Genomic DNA, 27,870 nt, shown 5'->3' on the forward strand with positions numbered 1-27,870 from the left:
TCAGGAGAGTTTGACCTGTAACTTTTTTTCTTGTAGTTTCCTTAATAGATTTTGAAATACAAGTTATGTTAGTTTCATAAAATTAGTTGGGAAGTCTTCTATCTTTTTTAATGCTTTGGAAATGCTTAAGTAAGTTTGGTGTTTTTTATACATTAAATGTTTGGATCAATCCACTGGTGGATAACATTCAGGGCTAGCACTTTTTTTGGTGTAGAAGTTTTAATTACTGATTCAATTTCTTTAAAACTGTCTATATGCTGGGAGAACTGGACAGCTACATGTAAAAGAATGAAATTAGAACACTTCCTAACACGATAAACAAAAATAAACTCAAAATGGATTAAAGACTTAAATATAAGGCCAGACACTATAAAACTCCTAGAGGAAAACATAGGAAGAACACTCTATGACATACATCAAAGCAAGATCCTTTTTGACCACCTCCTAGAATAAAGGAAATAAAATCAAGAATAAACAAATGGGACCTAATGAAACTTAAAAGCTTTTGTACAGCAAAAGAAACCATAAACAAGACAAGAAGACAACCCTCAGAATGGGAGAAAATACTCTCCAATGAAGCAATGGAGAAATGCAAATCAAAACTGCAATGAGGTGTCACCTCACACTGTTTAGAATAGCCATCATCACAAAATCTGGAAACAATTAATGTTGGAGAGGGTGTGGAGAAAAGGGAACTCTCTTGCACTGTTGGTGGGAATGTAAGCTGGTACAGCCACTATGGAAAATAGTTTGGAGGTTCCTTAAAAAACTAAAAATGGGGGCAGAGTCAAGATGGAAGCATGGGAAGATGCAAAGATCGCATCTCCCTACAAATAGAACAGTTGCCAGAGGCTGGCGGGGGACCTGAGGCCCAAGCAGACTACAGGAACCCCGCAGCAACTGGGTAGGACCTGGGGGAAGTCAGGGGGGTGGGGAAGGGGAAGCCGGATGGACCGGCACCCCTGGGGGGGTGGCTGGGTGAGGGGGGACGTTCCCGCCTGGAGGGACGGTTGGGGGCTGGGGAGATCATGGAAACCGCAACTGGGTTTCTCCCACCCAGGAGGCCAGGTGGCCTGCTGAGCTCCCTGGCTTGGGGGCCTGCTGGACTCCCCAGTGGGGTCCTCCACCCTTCAGGGCCCCCTCCTGGCTGCCTGGGTCCTGGGGGTGTGGGAAGGAGGGAGGAGGGGAGAGGAGATGGAGAGGCAGACAGGAGGGGGTGAAGGTTTTGAGATTGGGGGACAGGGAGGCAAGAGGGCGTTTCACCTGCCCTCTTGGCCAGGGAGGCTGACTGGGCTCCCGGGCCTGATCCTTCACTCTCCGGCCACCCCCCAGCTGCTTGGAATGTAGGAGAGTGGGGGACGGCAGAGAGGAAGAGAGGCAGACAGGTACCCTACCAGACTGGGAGATCTGGGGAAGTGCCGCAGGCGTAACACTAGCCCAGCTGGTCCTGGGAAGCCTGTTGGGCATCAGAGTCTGGTCTCCTGCCTTTCAGTGTCCCCTGCAGCTGTGAAGGTTCTAGGGGAATAGGAGACAGGGGGTAAGACAAAAGAGAACCCAAGGGGGAGGGACTCTCTGAGACTGGAGGACTAGGGGAGGTGCCTAGAATTTCTCCCACCAACTCCAGTCCAGGGAGCCCACCAGGTACCTTGATCTGGTCCTTTGCTCCCAGGACCAGAGGCATTCCTGGGACCCTCTGCCTCATTGGGCTTAAGCCCCATTCCCCACCACCCCCAGGGCCTTTTCTAAGCGTAGGCCCTGCCCATTGCCTAACTCCTCCCCCCATCCTAGCCCTTGTCTAAGCCCCATCCCCACAGCCAAGGCCTTTTCTGGCTTTTTTTTTTCCTTTTTCTTCTCCTTTTTTTTTCTTCCCACCTCCTCACTTAGGCTATTGCAGTTGCTTTACCTTCCAGTTGTTGCTCCATCTTTTTCTTTTTTAATTTTTTCTAACACATCTGTTAGTTTCTTTTATCATATTTTTTATCTTGATATTGTTCTGCTGTTCTCCTACCTTTTAAAAAATTTTTCTTTTTTCATTTTCCCTGCTCCATATGGCTTGTGGGATCTTGATACACAAGCCCAGTGTCAGGCCTGAGCTCCTGAGGTGGGAGCTCTGAGTCCAAAACATTGGACTAACAGGAAAACCCAGTTCCCAGGGAATATTCTTTAGAGTGAGGTCTCCCAGAGGTTCTCAACTCAACACCAAGACCCAGCTATACTCAACAGCCTATAAAGTCCAGTGCTTGAAACCTCAGGCCAAATACCCCATGGGACTGGAACACAATCCTGCCCATCCAAAGTGGGGGGGGGAAATGAGACAACAAAAAAATATGTCACAGATGAAGGAACAAGGTAAAAATACACAAGACCAAATAAATGAAGAGGAAATAGGAAAATTGCCTGAAAAAGAATTCAGAGTAATGATAGTAAAGATGATCCAAAATCTCGATAACAAAATAGAGAAAATACAAGAAACAGTTAATAAGGACTCAGAAGAACTAATGAGCAAACAAACAGTAATAGATAACAAAATAACTGAAATTAAAAATACTCTAGATGCTATAAACAGCAGAATAACTGAGGCAGAAGAACGAATAACTGAGCTGGAAGATAGAATGGGGGAAATAACTGCCACAGAACAGGAAAAAGAAAAAAGAATAAAAAGAATGGAAGACAGTCTCAGAGACCTTGGTGACAACATTAAGCACACCAACATTTGAATCATAGGCCTCCTAGAAGAAGAAGAAAAAAAGAAAGGGTCTGAGAAAATATTTCAAGAGGTTATAGTGGAAAACTTCCCCAACATGGGAAAGGAAATAATTAGTCCTGAAGACTAAACAATATGCTATTAGGACTCCCTAGGTGGTGCAGTGGTTAAGAATCCACCTGCCAATGCAGGGGACATGGGTTTGATCCCTGCCCAAGGAAGATACCACATGCCATGGAGCAACTAAGCCCATGCACCACAACTATTGAGCCTGTGCTCTAGAGCCCGTGAGCCACAACTATTGAGCCCATGTGCTGCAACTACTGAAGCCCATGCGCCTGGAGCCCATGCTCTGCAACAAGAGAGGCCACCGCAATGAGAAGCCTGCACACCACAAGGAAGAGTAGTCCCTGCTCACTGCAACTAGAGAAAGCCTGTGTGCAGCAACAAACACCCAACACAGCCAATAAAATAAATAAATATATAAATTTATAAAAAACAAACAAAAAAACAAAAATAAGCTATTAAACAACCAAGAAATCACTAAAGAAATCAAAGAGGAAATCAAAAAATACCTAGAAACAAATGACAATGAAAACACAATGACCCAAAACCTATGGGATGCAGCAAAAGCAGTTCTAAGAGGGAAATTTATAGCAATACAGTCCTACCTCAAGAAACAAGAAAAATATCAAATAAACAACCAAACCTTACACCTAAAACAATTAGAGAAAGAAGAAAAAAGAAACCCCAAAGTGAGCAGAAGGAAAGAAATCATAAAGATCAGATCAGAAAGAAATGAAAAAAGAAAGGAAGGAAACAATAGCAAAGATCAATGAAACTAAAAGCTGGTTCTTTGAGAAGATAAACAAAATTGATAAACCATTAGCCAAACTTATCAGGAAAAAAAGGGAGAAGATGCAAATCAACAGAATTAGAAATGAAAAAGGAGAAGTAACAACTGACACCACAGAAATACAAAAGATCATGAGAGACTACTACAAACAACTATATGCCAATAAATTGGATAACCTGGAAGAAATGGATAAATTCTTAGAAAAGTACAATCCTCCAAGTCTGAACCAGGAAAAAAGAGAACATGTGAACAGAACAATCACAAGTATGGAAATTGAGACTGTGATGAAAACTCTCCCAACAAACAAAAGCCCAGGGCCAGATGGTTTCACAGGTGAATTCTATCAAACATTTAGAAAAGAGGTAACACCCATCCTTCTCAAACTCTTCCAAATTATAGCAGAAGGAGGAACACTCCCAAACTCATTCTATGAGGCCACCATCACCCTGATACCAAAAGTAGGCAAAGATGTCACAAAAAAAGAACATTACAGGCCAATATCACTGATGAATATAGATGCAAAAATCCTCAACAAAATACTAGCTAACAGAATCCAACAGCACATTAAAAAGATCATACACCATGATCAAGTGGGGTTTCTCCCTGGAATGCAAGGATTCTTCAATATACACAAATCAATCAATGTGATACATCACATTAACAAATTGAAGGATGAAAACCATAAGATAATCTCAATAGATGCAGAAGAAGCTTTTGACAAAATTCAACATCCATTTATGATAAAAACTCTCCAGAAAGTGGGCATAGAAGGAAGTTACCTCAACATAATAAAAGCCATATATGACAAACCAACAGCCAACATTGCTCTAAATGGTGAAAAATTGAAAGCATTCCCAAGGACAGGAAGAAGACTGGGGTGTCCACTCTCACCATTATTATTCAACATAGTTTTGGAATTTTAGCCACAGCAATCAGAGAAGAAAGTGAAATAAAAGGAATCCAAATTGGAAACGAAGAAGTAAAATTGTCACTCTTTGCCAATGACATGATATTATACATAGAAAAGCCTAAAGAATCTACTAGAAAACTGCTAGCACTAATAGACGAATTTAGTAAAGTAGCAGGATACAAAATTAATGCACAGAAATCTCTTGCATTTCTACACACTAACAATGAAAGAGCAGAAAAAGAAATTAAGGAAACAATCCATTTACCACTGCAACAAAAAGAATAAAATACCTAGAAATAAACCTGCCTAAGGAGGCAAAGACCTATATGCAGAAAATTATAAGACACTGATGAAAGGAATCAAAGACAATTCAAACAGATGGAGGGACATATCATGTTCTTGGATTGGAAGAATCAATATTGTGAAAATGACTATCTTACCCAAAGCAATTTACAGATTCAATGCAATCCCTATCAAATTACCAATGGCATTTTTCACAGAACTAGAACAAGAAATCTTACGATTTGTATTGAAATGCAAAAGATCCCGAATAGGCAAAGCAATCTTGAGAAGGAAAGATGGAGTTGGTGGAATTAGGCTTCCTGACTTCAAACTATACTACAAGGCCACAGTGATCAACACAGTATGGTACTGGCACAAAAATAGAAAGGTAGATCAATGGAACAGAATAGAGAACTCAGAGATAAACCCAAGCACATATGGGCACCTTATCTTTGACAAAAGAGGCAAGAAAATACAATGGAAAAAAGACAGTGTCTTCAATAAGTGGTGCTGGGAAAATTGGACAGCAACATGTAAAAGATTGAAATTAGAATGCTTCCTAACACCATACACAAAAATAAACTCAAAACGGATTAAAGACCTAAATGTAAGGCCAGACACTATAAAACCCCTAGAAGAAAACATAGGCAGAACACTCTATGACATCCATCAAAGCAAGATCCTTTCTGACCCACCTCCTAGAATAAAGGAAATAAAATCAAGAATAAACAAATGGGACCTAATGAAACTTGAAAGCTTTTGCACAGCGAAAGAAACCATAAACAGGACAAGAAGACAGCCCTCAGAATGGGAGAAAATATTTGCTAATGAAGGAACAGACAAAGGATTAATCTCCAAAATATATAAGCAACTCATGCAGCCTAATACCAAAAAAAGCAAATAAACCAATCCACAAATGGGCGGAAGATCTAAATAGACATTTCTCCAAAGAAGACATGTAGATGGCTAACAAATACATGAAAAGATGCTCAACATCACTAATCATTAGAGAAATGCAAGTCAAAGCCACAATGAGGTATCACCTCAAACTGGTCAGAATGGCCATCATCAAAATATCTAGAAACAATAAATGTTGGACAGGGTGTGGAGAAAAAGGGAAGTCTCCTGCACTGTTGGTGGGAATGTAAGCTGGTACAGCCACTATGGAAAACAGTTTGGAGGTTCCTTAAAAACTAAAACTAGAACTACCATATGACCCAGTAATCCCACTACTGGACATATACCCAGAGAAAACCATAATCCAAAAAGAAACATGTACCATAATGTTCATTGCAGCACTATTTACATAGCCAGGACATGGAAGCAACCTAAATGCTCATGAACAGATGAATGGATAAAGAAGATGTGGCCCATATATACAATGGAATATTACTCAGCCATAAAAAGAAATGAAATTGAACTATATGTAATGAGGTGGATAGACTTAGAGACTGTCATACAGAGTGAAGTAAGCCAGAAAGAGAAAAACAAATACCGTATGCTAACTCATATATATGGAATCTGAAGAAATGGTACTGATGAAACCAGTGACAGGGCAAGAGAGGAGATGTAGATGTGGAGAATGGACTTGAGGACATGGGGCTGGGGTGGGGGGTGAAGGGGAAGCTGGGATGAAGTGAGAGAGTAGCATAGACATAGATACACTACCAACTGTAAAATAGATAGCTAGTGGGAAGTTGCTGTATAACAAAGAGAGATCAACTCAATGATGGGTGATGCTTTAGAGGGCCAGGACAGGGGTTAAGAGGGAGTCACAGTGGGGAGGGGATATGGGGATATATGTATAAATACAGCTGATTCACTTTAGTGTACCTCAAAAACTGGTACAAGAGTGTAAAGCAATTATATTCCAATAAAGAGCTTAAAAATAAAAAATAAAAAAATAAAACTGTCTATATGTTTATAAATCCTACATTTAAAGTATATCTTTTATCTTTTATAAGCAGCATTGAGATAGCTTTTTTCTCCAATCTGTGGTAGTCATAATAATGGCCCCTCCCAGATGTTGCATTAGTGGATTCTCCAGAGAAACAGAACCAATAAGAGATATATATCTATATATCTATATCTAGAGAGAAGCAGGAAGAAATTTTTTGTAAGGAATTGACTCATATGATTATGAAGGCTAAAATCTGCTGAGGTGATATCCCAGTTTGAGTAAAAAGGCTCGCAGGCTGCTGTAGAACCACAGCTCATATTCCAGTAGGCTCTCAGGTAATTCTCTCTTATTTGGGGGAGAGTCAGCCTTCTGTTCTATTTAGGCCTTCAACTGATTGGATGATGCATATCCACATTATGAAGGGAAATCTGCTTCATTCAGTCTACTGATTGAAATGTTAACCTCATCCAAAAACACCCTCACAGAAACACCTAGAATAATGTTTGACCAAATATCTGGGTACATGTGGCTCAGTCAAGAAGACATAAAATTAACCATTACAGATGTCTACATCCTATCCTGGAACCTGAAAATATGTTACCTCATGTGGCAAAAGGAACATTGCAGATATGATTAAGTGAAGGATTTTTAGATGAGGAGATTATGATGGACTATGTGGGTTGGCCCAATATTAACAAAATGTCCTTATAAGTGAAGCAGGAGACACAGTTCAAGAGGTTCAAGATGGCAAAGTAGAAGGACATGTGCTCACTCCGTCTTGCAAGAGCACAGGAATTACAACTAACTGCTGAACAATCATCAACAGAAACACACTGGAACTCATCAAAAAGGACACCCCACATCCAAAACAAAGGAGAAGCCACAATGAGAGAGTAGGAGGGGCACAGTCGTGATAAAATCAAATCCCATAACTGCTGGGTGGGTGACTCACAAACTGGAGAACAGTTATACCACAGAAGTCCACCCACTAAAGTGAGGGTTCTGAGCCCCATGTCAGGCTTCCCAACCTGGGGGCTGGCAATGGGAGGAGGAATCCCCAGAGAATCACACTTTGAAAGCCAGAGGGATTTGATTGCACAGGATTTAACTCCACAGGACTGGGTTAAACAGAGACTCCACTCTTGGAGGGCACACAAAAAATAGAACCCAGGGGAAAGGGGCACTGATCCCATAGGAGACTGAACCAGACCTACCTGCTGGTGTTGGAGGGTTGTCTGCAGAGGTGGGGCACCACTGTGGCTCACCATGGGAACAGGGACACTGGCAGCAGGGGTTCTGGGAAGTGATCATTGGCGTGAGCCCTCCCGGGAGTCTGGAGTCCTAAGTCCATCCAGCATTAGCCCCACCAAAGTGCCTGTAAGCTCCAGTGCTGGGTAGCCTCAGGCCAAACAACCAACAGGCTGGGAACACAGCCCCACCCATTGGCAGACAAACGGATTAAATTTTACTGAGCTCCGCCCACCCAGCCCTACCCACCATCAGTCCCTCCCATCAGGAAGCACATTCAAGCCTCTTTAGAGAGCTTCCTCCACAAGAGGGCAGACAGCAGTATCAGCAGTATTTTGTTCTGTGGATCTGAAAACCACAGCCACAGAAAGACAGAGAAAATGAAAAGGCAGAGGACTTTGTACCAGTTGAAGGGACAAGATAAAACCTCAGAAAAACAACTAAATGAAGTGGAGATAGGCACCCTTCCAGAAAAAGAATTCAGAATAATGATGGTGAAGATGATTCAGGACTTTGAAAAAAGACTGGATGCAAAGTTCAAAAAGATGCAAGAAAAGTTTAAGACAGACCTAGAAGAAATAAAGAACGAAAAGACAGAGATATGCAACACAATAGCTGAAATGAAAATACACTAGAAGGAACCAACAGCAGATTAACTGAGGCAGAAGGGCGAATAAGTGACCTGGAAGACAGTCTGGTGGAAATCCCTGATGCAGAAAAGAATGAAGAGAAAAGAATGAAAAGAACTGAAGACAGCCTAAGAGACCTCTGGGACAATGTAAAACACACCAACAGTCGCATTATAGGGGTCCCAGAAGGAGACGAGAGAAAGGACCCGAGAAAATATTGGAAGAGATTATAGTTGAAAACTTCCCTAACATGGGAAAGGAAATAGCCACCCCAGTCCAGGAAGCACACAGAGTCCCAGGAAGGATAAACCCAAGGAGAAACACACCAAGACACATAGTAGTCAAATTGACAAAAATTAAAGACAGAGAAATGTTATTAAAAGCAACAAGGGAAAAACGACAAATAACATACAAAGGCACTCCCATAAGGTTAAGAGCTGATTTCTCAGCAGAAACTCTGCAAGCCAGAAGGGAGTGGCACGATATATTTAAGGGATGAAAGGGAAGAACCTACAACCAAGAATACTCGACCCAGCAAGGATCTCATTCAGATTTGACAGAGAAATCAAAAGCTTCACAGACAAGCAACAACTAAGAGAATTCAGCACCACCAAACCAGCCCTACAACAAATGCTAAAGGAACTTCCCTAAGTGGGAAACATAAGAGAAGAAAAGGACCTACAAAAACAAAAACAAAACAATTAAGAAAATGGTAATAAGAACATACATATTGATAATTACCTTGAATGTAAATGGACTAAATGCCCCAACCAAAAGACACAGACTGGCTGAATAGATACAAAAACAAGACCCATATATATGCTGTCTACAAGAGACCCACTTCAGACCTAGGGACACATACAGACTGAAAGTGAGGGGATGGAAAAAGATATTCCATGCAAACAGAAATCAAAAGAAAGCTGGAGTAGCAATAGTCATATCAGATAAAATAGACTTTAAAATAAAGAATATTACAAGAGACAAGAAAGGACACTGCATAAAGATCAAGGGATCCATCGAAGAAGAGGAGATAACAATTATAAATATACATGCACCCAATGTAGGAGCACCTCAATACATAAGGCAAATGCTAACAACTATGAAAGAGGAAATCAACAGTAACACAATAATAGTGGGGGACTTTAACACCCCGCTTTCACCAATGGACAGATCATCCAGACAGAAAATTAATAAGGAAATGTGAGCTTTAAATGACACAATAAACCAGCTAGATTTAGTGGATATCTATAGGACATTACATCCAAAAACAGCAGATTGCACGTTCTTCTCAAGTGCACATGGAACATTCTCCAGGATAGATCACATTTTGGGTCACAAAGCAAGCCTTGGTAAATTTAAGAAAATTGAAATTGTATCAAGCATCTTTTGCAACCACAACGCTATGAGATTAGAAATCAATTACAGGAAAAAAGCTGTAAAAAACACAAACACGTGGAGGCTAAACAATATGCTACTATATAACCAAGAGATCACTGAAGAAATCAAAGAGGAAATCAAAAAATACCAAGAGAAAAATGACAATGAAAACACAATGACCCAAAACCTATGGGATGCAGCAAAAGCAGTTCTAAGAGGGAAGTTTATAGCAATACAATCCTACCTCAAGAAACAAGAAAAATCCCAAATAAAAAATCTAAGCTTACACCTAAAGAAACTAGAGAAAGAAGAGCAAACAAAACCCAAAGTCAGTAGATGGAGAGAAATCATCAAGATCAGAGCAGAAATAAATGAAAGAGAAACAAAGAAAACAATAGCAAAAATCAATAAAACTAAAAGCTGGTTCTTTGAGAAGATAAATAAAATTGATAAACCTCTAGCAAGACTCATCAGGAAAAAGAGGGAGAGGACTCAAATCAGTAAAATTAGAAATGAAGCAGGAGAAGTTACAACTGACACCACAGAAATAAAAAGCACCATAAGAGACTACTAAAAGCAACTATATGCCAATAAAATAGACAACCTGGATGAAATGCACAGATTCTTAGAAAGGTATAACCTTCCAAGACTGAATCAGGAAGAAATAGAAAATATGAACAGGCCAATCACAAGTAATGAAATTGAAACTGTGATTAAAAATCTTCCAGCAAACATAAGTCCAGGACCAGATGGCTTCACAGGTGAATTTTATCAAACATTTAGGGAAGAGCTAACACCCATCCTTCTCAAACTCTTCCAAAACATTTCAGAGGAAGGAACACTCCCAAACTCATTCTGTGAGGCCACCATCACCCTGATACCAAAACCAGACAAAGATACTACAAAAAAAGAAAACTACAGATCAATATCACTGATGAATTTAGATGCAAAAAATCCTCAACAAAATACTAGCCAACAGAATCCAACAACACATTAAAAGGATCATACACCGTGATCAAGTGGGGTTTCTCCCTGGAACGCAAGGATTCTTCGATATGTGCAAATCAATCAATGTGATACACCATATTAACAAATTGAAGGATAAAAACCACATGATCATCTCAATAGATGCAGAAAAAGCTTTTGACAAAATTCAACACTCATTTATGATAAAAACTCTCCATCGTAAAGGCCATATATGACAAACCCACAGCAAACATCATTCTCAATGGTGAAAAACTGAAAGCATTCCTTCTAAGATCAGGATCAAGACAAGGATGTCCGTTCTCGCCACTACTATTCAACATAGTTTTGGAAGTCCTTGCCACAGCAATCAGAGAAGAAAAAGAAGTAAAAGGAATCCAAATTGGAAAAGAAGAAGTAAAACTGTCACTGTTTGCAGATGACATGATACTATACATAGAAAATCCTAAAGATGCCACCAGAAAACTACTTGCGCTAATCAATGCGTTTGCTAAAGTTGCAGGATACAAAATTAACACACAGAAATCTCTTGCATTTCTATACACTAACAATGAAAGATCACAAAGAGAAATTAAGGAAACAATCCCACTCACCATTGCAACAAAAAAGAATAAAATACGTAGGAATAAACCTAACTAAGGAAGTAAAAGACCCATACTCAGAAAAGTATAAGACACTAATGAAAGAAATCAAAGACAACACAAACAGATGGAGAGATATACCATGTTCTTGGATTGGAAGAGTCAACATTGTGAAAATGCCTATACTACCCAAAGCAATCTGCAGGTTCAATGCAATCCCGATCAAATTACCAATGGCATTTTTCACAGAACTAGAATTAAAAATCCTAAAATTTGTATGGAGACACAAAAGACCCCGAATAGCCAAAGCAATCTTGAGGGAAAAAATGGAGCTGGAGGAATCAGTCTCCCTGACTTCACTCTATACTACAAAGCTACAGTAATCAAGACAATATGGTACTGGCACAAAAACAGAAATATAGATCAATGGAACAGGATAGAAAGCCCAGAGATAAACTATGGTCAACTAATCTATGACAAAGGAGGCAAGGATATACAATGGAGAAAAGGCAGCCTCTTCAACGAGTGGTGTTGGGAAAACTGGAACAGCTACATGTAAAAGAATGAAATTAGAACACTCCCTAACACCATACACAAAAATAAACTCAAAATGGATTAAAGACCTAAATGTAAGGCCAGACACTATAAAACTCCTAGAGGAAAACATAGGAAGAACACTCTTTGACATAAATCACAGCAAGATCTTTTTTGACCCACCTCCTAGAGTAATGGAAATAAAAACAAAAATAAATAAGTGGGACCTAATGAAACTTCAAAGCTTCTGCACAGCAAAGGAAACTATAAGCAAGATGAAAAGACAACCCTCAGAGTGGGAGAAGATATTTGCAAATGAATCAACAGACAAAGGATTAGTCTCCAAAGTATATGAACAGTTCATTCAGCTCAACATCAAAAAAACAAACAACCCAATCAAAAAATGGGCAGAAGACCTAAATAGGCATTTCTCCAAAGAAGACATACGGATGGCCAGGAGGCACATGAAAAGCTGCTCAACATCACTAATTATTAGAGAAATGCAAATCAAAACTACAATGAGGTATCACCTCACACCGGTTAGAATGGGCATCATCAGAAAATCTACAAACAGTAAATGCTGGAGAGGGTGTGGAGAAGGGGGAGCTCTCTTGCACTGTCAGTGGGAATGTAAATTGATACAGCCACTATGGAGAACAGTTGGAGGTTCCTTGAAAAACTAAAAATAGAGTTACCATACGACCCTGCAACCCCACTCCTGGGCATATACCCAGAGAACATCATAATTCAAAAAGACACATGCACTCCAATGTTCATTGCGGCACTGTTTACAATAGCCAGGACATGGAAGCAACCCAAATGTCCATCAACAGATGAATGGATAAAGAAGATGTGGTACATATATACAATGGAATATTACTCAGCTGTAAAAAGGAACAAAATTGGGACATTTGTAGAGACATGGATGGACCTAGAGACTGTCATACAGAGTGAAGTAAGTCAGAAAGAGAGAAACAAATATCGTATATTAACACACATATGTGGAATCTAGAAAAATGGTACAAATCAACCAGTTTGCAAGGCAGAAGTAGAGACACAGATATAGAGAACAAACATATTGGCACTAAGTGGGGAAAGAAGGGGGGGTTGGGGGAGGATGAACTGGGAGATTGGGATTGCCATATATATACATTACTAATAAGAAAAAATATCAAATTGTACACTTTAAAGATATGCAGCTTATTGTATGTTAATTGTATCACAATAAAAGTTCTTAAAGAAAAAAACAATACATTAAAAGATCATACACCATTATCAAGCGCAATTTATCCCAGAGAAGCAAGGATGGTTCAATATCTGAAAATCAATTAATGTGATACAGCACACTAATAAAACAAAAGATAAAAACCTTATGATTCTCTCAAAAATGGAGAAAAAGCTTATCACAAAATTCAACATCCATATATGATAAAACTTCTCAACAAAATGGATGTAGAAGGAACATACCTCAAAATAATAAAGTATGACAAACCTATAGCTAACATACTCAATGGTGAAAAGCTGAAATCATTTCCTCTAAGATCAGGAACAAGACAAAGATGCCTACTCTTGTCACTTTTATTTAACCATAGTATTTGGAGTTGTATTCATAGCAATCAGATAAGAATAAGGAATAAATGGCATCCAAATCAGAAAGGAAGAAGTAAAACTGTCACTGTTTGCAGATGATATGCTACTATATATGTAGGAAACCCTAAAGACATCACCAAAAACCATTAGAACTAATAAATAAATTCAGCAAAGTTGCAGGTTACAAAATTAATACACAGAAATCTTTTGGGTTTCTATATACCAATAACTGTCTACCAGAGAGAGAAATTAAGAAAACAATCTCATTTACAGTTTCATCAAAAAGAATAAAATAAGAATGAATTTAACCAAACTGGTGAAAGATCTGTATTCTGAAATCTGTAAGACATTGAGAAAGGAAATTGAAGACAACACAAATAAATGGAAAGATACACCATGTTCATTAAATGAAAGAATTAATCATTAATTAATTCTTACTACTCAAAGAAATCTACAGATTCAGGGCAATTCTTATCAAAATGCCAAATGCATTTTTTATAGAACTAGAACAAATAATTCTAAAACTTGTATGAACCACAAAAGACTCTGAATAGCTAAAGCAATCTTGAGAAAGAAGAACAAAGCTGGAAGTATCATGCTGCCTGATTTCAGACTATACTACAAAGTTAGAGTAATCAAAACATTATGGTACTGGTACCAAAACAGACACATATGTCAATGGTATAGAATAGAGAGCCCAGAAAAAAATCTATATTTATATGGTCAATTAATCTCTGACAAAGGAGGCAAAATATACCTTGCCCAGGGGAAAGACGGCTTCTTCAGTAAATAGTATTGGAAAACTGGACAGCACACAAAAGAATCAAACTGGACCATTTTCTTACACTATGTAAAAAAATAAACTGAAAAGGGATTAAAGACTTACCTGAAACCATAAAACTCTTAGAAGAAAACACAGGCAGTGAACTCTTTGTAAGAGTGATATTACACTTTTAGTAATATTTTTTTTGGATCTGTCTCCTCAGGTAAGGAAAAAAACAAAAACAAAAATAAACAAATGAGACTACATCAAACTAAAAAGCTTTTGCATAGCAAGGGAAACTACCAATAAAACAAAAAGCCAGCCTACTGAATGGGAGAAGATATTAGATATTTGCAAACAGTATATCTGATAAGAGGTTAATATTCAAAATATACAAAGAACTCATACTACTCAATATAAAAAAAAAAAACCACAAAGAGCCCAATTAAAAAATGGTCAGAGGACCTAAATAGACATTTTTCCAAAGAAGACATACAGATGGCCAACAGATACATGAAAAGATGCTCAATGTCACTAATCATCAAGGAAATCGAAATCAAAACCACAGTATGATAGCTCACACTTGTCAGAATGGCTATCATCAAAAAGACAACAAGTAACAATAACTGGCAAGGATGTTGAGAAAAGAGAACCTTTGTGCACTGTTAGTGGGAATGTAAATTGGTACAGGGACTTCCAAGGTCGCGCAGTGGTTAAGAGTCCGCCTGCCAATGCAGGGGACACAGGTTCGATTCCCTGCTCCAGGAAGATCCCACATGTCACAGAGCAACTATTGAGCCTGTGCTCTAGAGCCCGTGAGCCACAACTATTGAACCCATGTGCTGCAACTACTGAAGCCCATGTGCCTAGAGTCTGTGCTCCACAACAAGAGAAGCCACGGCAATGAGGAGCCCACGCACCACAATGAAGAGTAGCTCCTGTTCTCTGCAACTAGAGAAAGCCTGTGTGCAGCAACGAAGACCCAACACAGCCAATAAAATAAATAAATATATAAATAAATTTATTAAAAATAAATAAATAAATTGGTACAGCCACTATGGAAAACAGTATGGACGTTCCTCAAAATATTAAAAATAGCACTACAAAATGATCAAGCAATTCCACTTCTGGGTGGAAAACAAAAGAAAACAAAACCGCTAATTCAAAACATATATGAACAATGTGTGTTCAATAAACAATAATGTTCATTGCAGCATTATTTACAATAGCCAAGATATGGAAGCAATCTAAATATCCATTGATATATGAATGGATAAAGAATATGTGGTATATATACACAATGTAATATCACTCAGCTATAAACAAGAATGAAGTCTTGCCATGTGTCACAACACAGAGGGCATCATGCTAAGTGAAATAAGTCAGACAGAAAAAGAAATACCATATGTTTTCACTTATATGTAGAATCTAAAAAAAACCAAAACAAAACAGAAACAGGCAAAAATACGGAGATCAAACTGGTGATAGCCAGAAGGGAGAGTGGTACGGGATTGGGTGAAATAGGCGAAGGAAATTAAGAGGTACAAAGTCCAGTTATAAAATAACAATTTCTATAGTATAAGAAATATAGTTGATAATACTGTAATGACTTTGTATGGCGACAGATGGTTATTAGACCTATCATGGTGATCATTTTGTAATGTATTTAAATGTCAAATCACTATGTTGTACATCTGAAACTAACATAATATTGTATGTCAACTATACTTAAATAAACAAACAAACAAATAAATAAATAAATAAAATTTATGTGGAAATACGGAAGTTCAAGAATAGTCAAGACAATCTTGGGGAAGACCAGAAACATGAAAAACTTATTCTATTATGTGTTAAATCTCATTACAGTAGCTACTGTATTTGAAACAGCATGGAACTGGCACAAAGACAAACTAACAGATAAACAGAAAAAAATGGACATCCAAGAACCAGATTCATACATAGAAAACTGATTAATTGTAAAAGGAATTAACAGTCTTTTTAGTACATGATTCTGGGTCAATTAGATATCCATATGGAATTTAAAAAAGGAAATATGACCTTACAGCATACCCTCAAATCAATTCCAGGTGGACAGTGTTGTCAGACTACATTGCCACTAGCTACATTTAATTAAATTAATTAAAAATAAACAAAATTTAAAATTCAGTGCATCAGACATACTGGCCACATTTCAAGTGCTCAATAGCTGCATCATATAGGCTGTCATATTGGACAGCAGAGATACAGAATAGTTCCATCACTGCAGAAAATTCTATTTGGCAGCACTATTCTAGAAGAAATTATAGGAGAATATCTTTATGACTTTAGGTAGAAAACAATTTCTTAAACACAATTTTTTTAAAAGATGCTAACCATAAAAGAAGCTTGAAAATTTCAATTCGATTAATTTAAATTTAAATTAGGAACTCCTTTTCAACAAATAACACTATGAAGAAAGTGACAATGCAAGCCACAGAATGGAATAAGAGCCAGGTCTAGGGTCAGACAAGTAAGGTGCTAAGCTTGGACACAAATTTTTAAGGGAGCACCAAAAAAAACAAAAAACAAACCCAAAACCCTTAGTAACCAAAGTAAGATGTTATACAATATTTTAGAAAAGCAAAATTAATTTTTAAAAATCCATGATGACCAAAATGTCATTTTAAATAAAGATAGGTATTAGTATTTCTGATTTTTCCTTTGCCTCAGGCTCCAATATGATTTGACAGCATTGTGGGAAACGATATTCACAACAGGTACACAGCAAATGTCTATAATATTTAAAGAACACTTACAGACAATTAAAAATGTCAGACAACCCAACAGAAGAATAGGTTCAAGGCATGAAAGGTATTTCACAAAACAGGATATCCAAATGGCCAATAAATATGTTAAAAGGTGCTCAGCTTCCTTAGTCATCAAGGAAATATATATGAAAATCAAAAAGCAACCCACTACTCACCCACCAAAATGGTTAAATGTAAAAGACAGACAATACCAAGTGTTGATGAGGGTGTACAAAACCCAGAAATCTCAGACATGGCTGGGGGAAGTGTAAAACGATGCAAATACTTTGGAAAACTGGCAGTATCTGTTAAAGCAGAACTCACACATATCCTATAATTCAGCAATTCCATCTCTAGATATACCCGGTAGAAATGCACTCATACGTTCAGCAAAAAACTGTTCATAAATATTCCTAATAGAACTGTTCATAATATTCCCCAACTGGAAACAACCCAAATGTCTATCAATAAGGCAATGGATAAATAAATTGTGGTATACTAATTCATGAAATACCATACAGCAATGAAAAATAAAATATTACTACATGTGGGAATTCCCTGGCAGTCCAGTGGTTAGGACTCTGTTCTTCCACTGCAGGGGGCATGGGTTTGATCCCTGGTTGGGGAACTAGGCCACGTGGTGCAGCCAAACACAAACAAGTAAAAAAACAAAATAAAAAAGCCCAAAAAACCAAAATATTACTACATGCAATAACATAACTGAATCTTACAAACCTAATATTAAGCAAAAGAAGTCACACATCAAAGTACATACACAAATATATAAACCCCCCAAAACTGGCAAAACTTAATTATGGTGTTAGAAGTCAGATTAGTGGTTGCCCCTGGGAAGAAAGGGACTTAAGGAGGGCATGAGGGGGCTCTGGGTACTGGTAATGTCTTATTTTTAGATCTAGGTTCAGGTTTCCTTGGTGTGTTCATGTAGTGAAAATTTGTTAAGCTAAAGACTCTTTCGTCCAATAGAAACAGAAAAACTTTGAATAAAAACTTTACTTAAAAGAAAATAGGAGTCAGTAGTATTGAATTGCTGCCATGGCCGCCCAGTTTTCTGCGTACCCAATGTGTAACCAGGCCTCCAACAAAACTTCTATGGCTAAAATTGTAATAACATGATTCTAGGTATGGGAAGAAGCAACAAGGGTAAATGTCTCCTGGATCATAATTAAACAGAGGATCCAGAGAATCTTTAATTATCAATATGGCCTAATCTGAAAGTTAGCACCTGGAGTGGCATATCAGGAATTTTTGCCTGAACTGGGATGAGCCTCCCAGCACCGTGGGATAAAATTTCATCATGATATGTCTCCCACATACTGGTCAAATTCCTGACCAAGAGAAGAAGATCAGTCACCAGCGGCTGCAGCCGTCCAACGTGAGCCGGTGAACCCTGAGAAAACTCAGGAAAGAGAAGAATACCTGCCATCTAGCTGCCATCAGACTGCAGCCACTTTCTGTGGTGAGCCCTACGGAAACTCAGGATGTGAAAATACAGGATACAGGCCCTAGACAGCTGTGGTACATATGAAAAAAATGATTTCACTGAGTCCAGCCTCTTGCATCTTCTAATACATATAAAAAATGCTAACTTTCTGGAGATGTGGCTGCATGGGTTCAAGTTCCAGTTAGGATTTTGGCTGGGTTCAAGTCCCAGCACATGGATTTGAGCTGTCAAAATTCCTGACAACTCTCAACTTTTAGGTTGTGAATATTTTTGTTTCCAAATGGAAAGTAGACACTTCCAAAGTAGAACAAATCTCAACATTTGGAACACTGACACCGATGGCGAACACTCCCAGAAAATCCATCTGACAGAGCAGTTAGAATGTTGCCACCCTTTTTTCTACAAAATTGTGGTGTGGACATTGACAGTGGGGAATTGTAACCAGGAAGAGCTAAATTGGATTCCATGTTAGATTTGTTTCTTTGACTTTAACTTTTGCTTTTCGCTGCTTTTGTTATTATAATCATACATGATGGCCTGCCTCAAGGAACACTGCCCCTCTACTTGAATGTTAAACTATAGTGCCTCTGCTCAGCTCACAGGCAGACACTCTGCTCTGCCCACCTGTGTGAATGGCTGAAATTAACTTATCCCCTCACCAAGGCCGGTCATTCCTGGAGACGTTTTGCAAGACTGATGGCCCTTTGCAAGACTGATTTACTTCCTCACAGCCTCTCCCTATCTATCCTACCATTTTACTTTACTTCTTAACAGCCTCTCACTCTCTGTTTCTATAAAACAAACTGCCATCCAGACCCTGATAAGATGGTTTTTTGGAGACACTAATCTGCCATCTTCTCAGTCTGCCATCTTCTCGGTCTGCCAGCTTTTTGAATAAAATCATATTCCTTGCCTCAATAGAAAAAAAAAAAAAAGGAAAAAAGAAAAGTGTGTCCAGACCATTCAGGACCAAGGGAAGAGGGAGATCAAGATTTTTTAAATTAAACAATCAAGTGAAAAAGTCAGCTGTCACAACTTTCTCTCTCTGACCATGCTCCCTCTCCCCTAGCTAAGGCAGATACTTTCAGCTTTCATCTTATCCACAAGGAGGGGAGGCTAGTCTTTGTCTTCCCATTTGATGCGCAAGAAGATGGTAGCCTTGAGCAGGTCAATGACTAAATTAAAGCCTCCCAGGCTGTTAGAAGTAGATGCAGGACTAAAAACTGTCCCCTAATTCCTATTTCTGAGCTTTGTGCACCAGGGCCTGCTGCTCCTGTGAATCAGGACACCTGACCACACTGAAGCTCAAATCAGTGAATGCCTTCACTAGGGTCCAGTGAATTTTTGTCTGTGTCCCTAACTTATAGTGATGCTAAGGATAGGGGTGGCCTCCTAATTTATTTCACAGTTGAACTAACAAAGCAGATACCTAGTCAGTCACCACTTCATATACTTCTTTGGAAGCAAATGTCAAAGGGTGCAAATATGGGACATAAGGAGGAAATTTTTAAAAACTACTTTTCCAAGTAATTATATTCCAATAAAGAGCTTAAAAAAATAAAAAAAATTAAAACAAACAAACAAACAAAAAAACAAACTACTTTTCCCCCTTCTAAAATTCTAATTACTGACTGTATTGAATGAGGCGTGATGGCACTTGAGAGCAGAAAAAACCAAGGAAAGAGTAAAACACATAATGCATGGGATCCTGTCTGCAATGACTATTTCTAAACAAATGAAAAGAGTCACACTTCTCATCTTGTCATCTCTCAAATAAGATTTAAATTGTGGTTTAGAATGTTTTGAATTTAGTACTTTTGTTCCAAGCTGATTCTTCTTAAAAACACCTGAATGTAAAGAAAGAATCTTTAAGCACAGGTTTGGGGAACAGATGGAGACAGAACTGGTGCCTGTCTAGCAGGCAATTTACGGCTGGGTCCTACCTTTGTGGGGCCCATCAGAAGGGCTTATGGAACTCTGCCCCACTGCAATGCCCCCATTCCTCTTCTTTTTCCTCAAGAGAGCTGCCTTCTGAGCAAAACGCAGACCTCTAGGGGTCTAGGGGCTACTTTGGCCCTCATATCCAGCTGCACAGGTATTTAAATTGGATACAGACTTCAGCTTTACAGTTCTTTCTAATTTCTTCCCCAAAATCTGAATAAATCTTCCCTACCCAATTGAAGTTAGTTTTCTCTCAAGCCACAATACATTTCTTGGTATACATTTTCCCTGAACTGTGTTCTTTCTTATCTCAATCAAAGATGACACTCTGCTACCATCCACCTCTCCCCCAATCCCAACACACACACTGACATCTGATCTTTTTGCTTTCTATTTTCTATTGCTCTTCTATAAGAACTATTCTCTCTTTTTGACTAGTGTCCTGGCTCTTTTATCCAACTCTGAACACTGGGCTCCTTTGCTTCCCCATGCTAGAATGCTTACCTATATGCAGAAATGCTTGGAAAAGAGAAACATTCATTGTGTAACCGAAAGATGATAAGCTTTATGTTATCGTAACTTTTAAGATTCCCTCATACTGTCTCGAAGAACCAGAAACAGCCCTTTTTGCAGATTGCATTCCAACCCTGAGCCACTTACACAAAATGAGGGTTATTGCACTTGACAGTAAATCCACCAACTAAAAATAATTGTCTTGAATTGGGTGATACAGTTCCTTATATCCTTGAATATTCACAGGACTCCAAAGCAATTGAATCTTGTATGTGGTTTCCTAGACTCAAAAAGTTCTGTTTTTCAAAGCCTCAACCTGACAGAGACTGAAACCAAACACTTCAACCTACAACTTATTTCTTTTGAGATAAAGATTGGTCTCCTTTCTACATCTGTCTGACAGGATGTTTGATCAAATCAAAAGGCTATAACGAGCCCTCCATTGCTGGTAATTGCCTTTGCCTGGGGCCGTCCTGCTGGGGGAGGTACCCAAAATGAAGCCATCAGTGTTAGTGCCCCTATCCTTAATGAGATTCCTATGGCTTAAGCAGAGGCAATGCAGGCACATGCTCTACCTTCAACATGAGTGAGGGTTTTTTTCCCGCATTTTCAGAGCAGTTTGACCAAAGGAACTACTGTAACAACATGTTTCCAGGGTATGGTTCCATTTCTCCCTGGATTTGTTCTTCATGTTATCTGTGTTGTCGGGTCATTGCAATATGGCTGCTCCCTCCACGAAGGTTCTTCTCCTTTCTTACACGTATCTCAATAAAGCTCTGCATTCTGGTACGGTGAAGGGCACTAACCTGCAGCTTTCTCTTCTCTCAGGTACCATCTCAGGTACCTGTACACAAGGCATGGGCAGTGGCCAGCTGCTTTTACAATAACTTAAGTGCTCAAATATAGGAAAATTCTGCACCCAAATAAGAAACTGTGATTACGAAACTCCAGTTAGTGGAATGTACCAGGCAAAAATAATTTAGGCGCTGAGGGCTTGGGGAAATTTTTACTACAGAAGAAACAAACAAACAAAAAGTAGAAGAAAATGAGGAGGACAAAGGAGGGGAGAGAAAGGAAAAAGAAGAAGAGGACGAAAAGGAGATGAAGAAGAAATTGAGCTCATAGATATCATAGTAAGCATAGATATCGTACTGTACCGAAACACTCGCTGAGAAAGAGAAAGAGATTTCTTCTTCCCACACTGGGCTCACCTCTCACTGTACAGGGCCCTGCTCCGGGAATCGTCAGTAGCAGCTTTCTGTGGTCAATAATAGATAATTCCAGATCAAAAGAATCAAGATGTCGCTTTTTAGATCAGTGGTTCTGCAAGTGGAATCCGGGGATCTCTGGTGGGTCTGCAAAGATTCTTCCAGTCGTTCTGTGGGCTGGGTCAAAACGCAAGGCACAGAAGTATGCTGGGTGGTTTGTTTTCTTTCCCTTTGAAACAATATTTTCCACTGTGGATTTCAATCAAAACTTAAATGCATCAAAACAAACATGTTTAAAGAGATTTAGAAATAATCACAGGGATTCAGCAAAAACACCTCAAAAGTGGTTTTTTGTGTGTTTGTTTGCTGGGTTGTTTATTTAATCTAGTAAGTAGGTGAGACTCTCTTGTTGTGCTCAAGTAATCTAAGGACTAAAAATTTGGAGACTCACCAGTCCAGGTGAAAAGACGAACCTTGCAAAGCACACCGTCTAGAGGGGAAGAAAGTCAGGTCCTTTCTCTCCTGAGTCTCCCATTTCCTGGTGTCATTTTAGTTCCTGGTTCTCTCTCTCTGTACTGCTTTCTAGCTCAGTGCTCACAGCTCTGAAGTCAGAAGCAGCCACTGCCAAGAAAAACCCTTCTCTGCTGCCAGGCTGTCTTTATTCAGGTTTCTCTTCCAGGGAGCAGGAGATCAGGTGCCTGGTAAAGGAAATGTCAATTGCAGCTGCAGCTTGGGAAGATCTGTTTTCCCTCATCCCAGCCCCACAGCAAGAGTTAACCCCAGGAAAGCCTGGGCTGCTGGAGAGGAGTTTTGTGAGTTATCTAATGACCCAATTTTTATCCATATATTGTAGCACAACAAAGGTGTCAGGCCACCTAGGCTGGTCAGATGCAATGAGATAAAATTCAGTATGTATGTCTACGTCTGCCTTTCCCTCTCTGATGGAGCGATGTGTACATTCAGCTATTCATTGGATCAATTTGGACAGTCATAGTTTCTTAGAAGAATTTCAAAACAGATGGGCTGCCTACACCACAGGTAAACAGTGTGGGAGCTGTATATGAGAATGGACTCAGAGGCCTGTAATTGGATTTTGCTAAAGTATTTGCAACACCATTTACCTATTCGGATACTTCTGCCACACGTGCGAAGGGCTCTCAGATAACTCAGATGCCACCCTTAATTACTCAGATGCTGTTAGCCCTCAATCTTTTGGTGCAGACCTACTCAAGAATAAAGGAAGCAATGTTTTTCTCACCTTTCTCACCTAAGGTGAAAGCAACTTGTTTGCTTTTGAATGTGATTGAAAAAAATCAAGCAAGCAAGCAAGCAAGCAAGCAAGAGGAAAAAACCAATCCCAACATCTGAATGGAATTTATTACATATGTCTCTGGGACCCCCAGTTCTTGAATATTTCAGCTAAAGATTCCCTCTTCCAATGTCAGCAGAAGCTCTATGACTCATCCTGTCAGGGAGTGATACTTTGTTGCAGTTACTGCAGGTTGTCAAGATGCTATAGCTGTGACCAAACCCCTGGCAGGGGGAGGCAGGGCAGCACATGCCACTTAAGCATACTCACTTGTTTCTGTGTGGATACCCAATAGGAAGGATATTTGCCACTTCTGGAGAAACTGGAGGTTCTCTACTGTATTACATGACATCCCAGCCCTAGAATCTGCCTCATGCAGGTAAAGTCCACAAACTCATTCATGTCTTGAAGAGATCTATGTTTGATTCCTATTATGGCTAATGTTTCTGGATCCCTCGGGTATCACAGAAAGAGGATCAGAGTATCAGAATACCTGGTTTCAGCTCCAACTGCCACTTACAAGCTCTAGGATTTTAAACTAATGTATCTGCTTTCTCTGAGCTTCAGTTTATCAGTACCATGGGTAAATAATATCCTCAATGGAGATACTGGGGAATGAATTGAGATACTGATATGCAAAGTGCCTGGTGGTGTTCTGTGCATGTGAATCTGGGGGAGCACATTGTGGCAAATGACAACTCAGCCTTGAAAGAGGAAGATCCCATAATTATAATGGGAGCCCAGAAAAGGGGTCCAATGATTGCCATTATCCCAATTTACTGCAACTTTTTGGAAGACTTTTGTTCTTTTTTTAAAAAATTAATTAATTAATTGGGTCTTCGTTGCTGCACATGGGCTTCCTCTAGTTGCAGAGAGTGGGGGCTACTCTTCATTGTGGTGTGCGGGCTCATCATTGCGGCTTCTCTTGTTGTGGAGCACAGGCCCTAGGTGCGTGGGCTTCAGTAGTTGTGGTGCACGGGCTTAGCTGCTCTGCGGCATGTGGCACCTTCCTGGAGCAGGGACCAAACCCATGTCCCCTGCATTGGCAGGCGGATTCTTAACCACTGCACCACCTAGGAAGTCCCAGAAGACATTTGTTCTTACAGTGAAATGGTGGAGAAGGCACTGAACTGGAAGTTAGGAAATCAGTGTTCTAGTCTTGACTCTTGTAACAACAGAGCTAGATAAGATTGGGCAAGTCAGTCATTTAATCTCTTTATGTTTGTTTCCTGTAATAATAGTGATATTAATATTCATACTCTCCCTTTCCAAAGTGTAGTATTATTTGTGATGCTTAAATAAGATAGGGTCTACACATAAATATATATAAAAACATATTAAAATATAACTTATTTTGGTCAAAAGCTTCAAAACAATCCTGCCAACCTATCAGTGCCTAATACATTCTGGCACATGTGTCTGATACTTAATTTAATCCTGTTTCTGTGACTGATAAGAATGAATTATAACTGTCTCCACTGAATTCACCCAAATAGCCAGTCCTTTGGGTTCTGTGTGTAGCCCTTGAAGGGCAATGAGAAATAACATCAGGAGATGAGCAAAGGTTTACCTCTAGCTTTTCTAAATTTCCTGTGAATGCATGGTTGGAGCTTCTAGAACCAGGGCCATGTCTTTGATGGCTAGAATTGAGGGTCCTGTTTGGAACCAAAGGGCTTCAGGAGATTGCTCCCTGTTTTGACTTAAGCATATAGTGGAGCAAGCCAGGGGGTCTGGGAGGCAGGATCATACTTGCAACTTTGGGAAAATTATGACAAAATCCCACCTTCAAATCCCTGATCATGCCACCCCATAAACACTTACCTTCAACAGTAGCCAAGAAGAACCATCCTATCAGACTTTTCATTTCCCTCCTCATCCAAGAAAATACCTGCAGAAGAAAGTTAAAAAAACTCATGTTTATTTGTTTTGTTTTATTGTTTGCTTTTGCTTTTTCTTCCATGACCCAGCATATTGCAGACCCTGGGTGAACAGATTATGGGAGAGGCTTATGCTGCAGGTTCTCAGCTCTGAGGCACTGAGGCTCTACCCCCTTCTAATAGCAAAGGGCTACCTGGAATGTTCCTCCCATTTATAGGTCAGCCTGGGCCCTAAAGCAAAGGCAGCTGCCCCAAACTCTTCCGCATGGACATGGAGACTTGTGAACATAGACCTTTTCCCACAAGTGCTGCCTTTCACAGGAAGCCACTGAAGTGGTGTTGGAGGAGCAGTGAGGCAGCAGGTGGGCAGTGAGAAGTAGGATTCAGTCTTTCCTTGGGTGCCTTGGCCTCGGTCTGCAGAGCAGAAGACACTGCGGGCTATCCCAGTTCCAGGCATGCAGCACCTCCTCCCCAACTTGTCCATAAAAAATCCCTGCTCATATAGCAGTAAGGACAGAACCCACTGGAACTAACAGAAGCCCTGGCATTTAAAGCCCTAAAGCAGATCCAAATCCAGGCTTCCACATTAGGACCATGTAGTTTATCCTTTTAGAAGGAGTCATTAGCATGAATTTCTTTTTGAAGTTTATGAATTCTACCTTAGGAGCATCTTGGAAAAATCTAAGGTAAATCTAAAAATCTAAGAAAAATCTTAGAGAACGTGTATGTATTTAGATTCACAGCCAACAAGTAGATAAAGAGCTGCTGTTTAATATTTCTAAGGTGTGGGGTATGTCAGTTCATGAGAGATAAGGGTAAACAGGGACAGTTTTCATTTGGGGGGCATCTAGTCAGGAGGACTTTAAGGGACAAGGATGTTCCAGGAAGTGGATAATCTCATTCTTCTGGCCTTTATTGTTTGAACTTCCACCAATCTAGGCCTGAAGAGAGTCCAAATGAGCCAGGAGTCCAAGGACAGGTGGACCCTTAGGTAGCGGGGCTGTACTTATGAGTACAGAGCTGGCAGGATTGGGATAAGCGCATCCCCCTTACTCCCAAAATTTGTCTCCAGGCTGGCACTCCTTCCTCTAATTTTTCAGGCCCTGTGATCTTTACTGCAAAGCAAAGCATATGGCTTTGATTCTGGCTCCTGGCTTACTGAAAGTGTTTCATGTCTCCGGCAGCAGGAAGCCCTCTGGCCTCTTTAAGCAGCTGCTCTGGCATCTAACAGAGGCCACTTCTTTTGGACCCCCTCACCAGCTGGGCATGACAGCCCAGTGGAGGGCAACACACAGTGTGGAGAAAGGGTAACAAGAATGTAGAGGTGAGGAGACACTCCTGGGGTTCACAGAAGTGGACTCCACACTTTCCCACTCGTGGTGTCTGTCCAGAGAATTGACTTTTCCCCCTTAATACTGCCCCTGGATTTCCATTTGAGTCTTCCTGTGAGATAAATCTTTCCTGGTAATGGGAGAGCAGCACCTAGTCCTTCTGGAAGTGATAGGGGAGGGAAGTCCCTCAAAAGGAACCACATAAATCATCTAATCCCATGGATTGGTGCTTCAGTCAGATAAACTTCAGGTGAGCTTCAAAGGGATTCACTGGAAGAAAATTCTGTGATTTGAGTGGTAGGGACGGTGGAGGTTAAGGAAAGTCAATCACTTCTCAGAAGGGATTGAAGCTACTCTATTGTGAAAGGGATGAAGGGATACTGACAGGCTAAGGAAAGCCTTAATCATTTTGTTTATTTATATAATGCTTTATAATTTTCAGTCATTTGATCTTGACTCTAGACCTATGCACTTGCTGAGCTTTCCACTTGAAAATTTTTTCTGCAGATCCCCATATGGCTTTCTCCTTCTTGTCCTCCAGATTTCAGTGTCTCCTCAACAGAGAGGGCTTACCTGACTAACCTCTCTTCACTCCCTATCACATCACTTTATTTTCTTTCTAGAATTCATCATTATTTGAAATTATCTTGTTTGTTTACTTGTTTTGGTCTAGCTATTCAACCATAATGTAAGTTCCATGAAAGTATCCCATATATCTTGTTCACTGCTGTATCCTCAATGCCTAGAATAGTGCCTACAGAACAGCAGGTGTTCAATAAATATGTGCTGAATGAGGGAATAAATGAGTGGAGTGGGTTGGGAGAGCTAGCCAAGGAAAGCTAGGTAAAATTGGGATGGGATGCATATGGTCAGAAAGAACAGAAATGATCAGGAGAGGAAATTGGGACCAGTAACCAAAATCTCCTGAGAAGTGGAAATAGAAAATGAAAATAAAAGAACCATATTTTGGCTGATGCCTTGCAGCTTTCAGCATATGTAACAAATGTTTGTCAAGTACTGTACTTCCTACATGTCAAGCATTATGTTAAGAGCTGCAGATACAAAAATGAATGAAGCCATAGGAT

General features: G+C 39.7%; 1 protein-coding gene across 9 annotated transcripts in view; it reads right to left on the reverse strand.

Annotated features, from left to right (window-relative positions):
- Positions 1-27,870, reverse strand: part of ASIP (agouti signaling protein) — a 159,215-nt gene that overhangs the window by 77,081 nt on the left and 54,264 nt on the right. For 8 of the 9 annotated variants that reach the window (XR_009048406.1, XM_057702110.1, XM_057702109.1 and 5 more), the window contains 3 exons: positions 25,399-25,465; positions 22,720-22,966; positions 22,272-22,445 (listed from right to left, as the gene is read on the reverse strand). The gene's annotated coding sequence lies outside the window, so the exon portion shown is untranslated. Of the gene's footprint in view, positions 1-22,271; positions 22,498-22,719; positions 22,967-25,398; positions 25,466-27,870 lie in introns of all 9 variants that reach the window. The other variant, XM_057702107.1, reaches the window with a different exon arrangement.

Source organism: Hippopotamus amphibius, chromosome 12 (genome assembly GCF_030028045.1).
Source record: "Hippopotamus amphibius kiboko isolate mHipAmp2 chromosome 12, mHipAmp2.hap2, whole genome shotgun sequence".
Classification (NCBI taxonomy): Eukaryota; Metazoa; Chordata; class Mammalia; order Artiodactyla; family Hippopotamidae; genus Hippopotamus; species Hippopotamus amphibius.